Below are 2,500 nucleotides of genomic sequence, written 5' to 3' on the forward strand. Positions count from 1 at the left end.
ATCAGATCTCATCTCTGTGTCTCTAGGTAGAACAGAGCCAGAGGCCTGCAGACTCTCAAGTGCATCCATGTGCACTTTAAGTGAACGGGGACGATGTTGTTGATTGTCATAGTGTTCAACCAATCAGATCTTTAGTTTGACATGTTGGGCGTATTCTTTGACGTGTCAGAGCTGCTAGCCGGCCTACAAGTACGTCAGCATTACGTGCAGCTCAGTTTCCATGTGCAGCTCTGCCGCGAGGTGCAGAGTGTGCTGTGATTGGTCAGTGGGCGAGCACGTGACGATCGTGAAACGAAACTTAACAGCAGAGGCTGTCAGGTAGTGAATCACATGACGTGATGCAGCTCAGCCAATCAAATATGGGCATTCTGACAAGTTTCCTGACTGAGTGAGATGTACCACACACCATGACACAGGGGGCTGAGACGAGGAGAGACATTGCAGAGCAGTACGTTCAACGTTCAAGTTGTGAAAGTAAAATCATAAAACGATCTCTTTGGGCCTCGTCTTGTCAGGAGTGATGGTGGGTCCCACAGCCAGACCAGCTGAGAACCACTGTCCTCCATGAAGCAGAAAATATTATGTTTTCCTGAATTTAAGCTTCTGCATTTTCCAAATGCTCTAGTATTATTCAAACGTATTGTAAGCCTCGTACTGAACGTTACGTACATTTAATACGTACATAGTTACAGCCTTAGAACTAATAATAACTGTGGCGCCATCATGTGGTTATAAGGTGGTATTTCAGCTGCAGGACAACAGTGAAGGCCCAGCTATAAAATGCACGGCCACTGGAAAGTACTAATAATACACTGTGAAAATACTGTGTTACAATAAAAGTACTACTACCACACTGTGGAAAGTGGGCCTTTCTCAACACCCAAGTTCACAAGTCCAGAGAACGCAGTACGGACAATTGGAACAGCAGCTTATCTGATGACATCACCACCTCAGCAGGTGAGTTTAATCCGTTTTTTTTTACTGTAAAGTATTTTTACAATCAAACTAAAATATGACAACCCTGCTATTTTTGTTTTCCTTTCACAAGGGGCGACCGTGGCTTACTGAGTAGAGCGGGTTGTCCGCCAACCGAAAAGTCACCGGTTCGATCCTCGGCTGCACCGTGTCCTGTGTCGAAGTGTCCCTGAGCAAGACACTGAACCCCTAACTGCTCCCCGGGCGCCTGTGATTGGCAGCCCACTGCTCCCGACATATACAGGGATGATTTCCCCACTGTGGACTAATAAAGGAATGCTTCTTCTTCATTTAAAATAAAGAATTCTACAAATGTATTATATAAATAATTGCAAAGAGACTCGCCGAGGTCAGGCTGCTCTAGGCGGGCACCGTGGGCGCTGAGCCCCCGGTGCTGGTTTACTGCCGGTCCCGTTAGCATCACCTCACATCTCCGATGTCGGCTGAATCTTGACAAACCGACCACAGATTTGGTGCTTAAACAACTAACTTCTCGCCTCAAAACATCCTAAAATTACTTTCTGTGACTTAACAACAGTAGAATTTCGAAAGTTTCAACTTCCAGTTGTGTGTTTTCTCCTCCGCCATTGTTTCCTGTTGCTGGTGCAAAATGCATTCTGGGATATTTGGCTGTTCCAATTCAAAGTTCACATCGAGCCAAGCACGGTCCAAATGCCCGGACGTGGCTCCGCCCATTTCACCGGGTATGCATCGGAGGTGACTTGTCTGTACTTGGGTCAGCCAAATATCCCAGAATGCATTTTGCACTCTGGGACATTGGGCTGAGGCTGATGACGTTTCAAAAGTCCACGAGTTCACAAGTACCAGTACAGAGAAGTACGCATATTGAGAAAGGCACGTCTGGATCTGAAGAGGTACAAGTTTACATCCTCCAATGATTAAGATGTGTACTTTGCATGTTAATAAGGTGCCACAATGCAATCAAATATGGTAAACAAACAAATAAGAGTCCAGTGAAACAAGTGACGTACTCTGTTTGTTTTTATGATGATATTTGGAGGAAAATGTTCACTGTGTGTTGTTTTTGTTTGTTCAGCCTCCATCTTTGATCTGATCCTGAGAACGAGATGATGCGTAACATGCTGTATAACGTGGATAGAGCGATATGGGTCATGTTTTTTGACGAGGAGCATATGAGGAGGATAGAGGAGGAAGAACTGGAGTGTTTCAGGAAGAAACTCACCAGGGATCCAGATCTGACCGTCAACAAGAGCATTGTGATGTTCACCGGTCTTTCTGCTTCAGATGGTCTGAGACGAGGAAGATGGAGGCGGGCAACTGCGCTGCGGACTGGATCAAGAGTCTGGCGGGCAAGCTGGCCGGCTTAACATCAGCTCCCGCTCTGGCCGGAACCGTCGGCGTCTTCATCGACATCGTTTCCTTCAGTCCTCCCGAGGAGAGCACGAAGGCCGCTCTGCGAAGCGCGCTCGCCGATGAGAAGGCCTCGGAGGTCTGCGATCACATCGACGAGTGCCTGAAGAGATGCGTGATGCACCTTCACGAC

This window comes from Melanostigma gelatinosum (assembly GCF_949748355.1).
Source record: "Melanostigma gelatinosum genome assembly, chromosome: 13".
Classification (NCBI taxonomy): Eukaryota; Metazoa; Chordata; class Actinopteri; order Perciformes; family Zoarcidae; genus Melanostigma; species Melanostigma gelatinosum.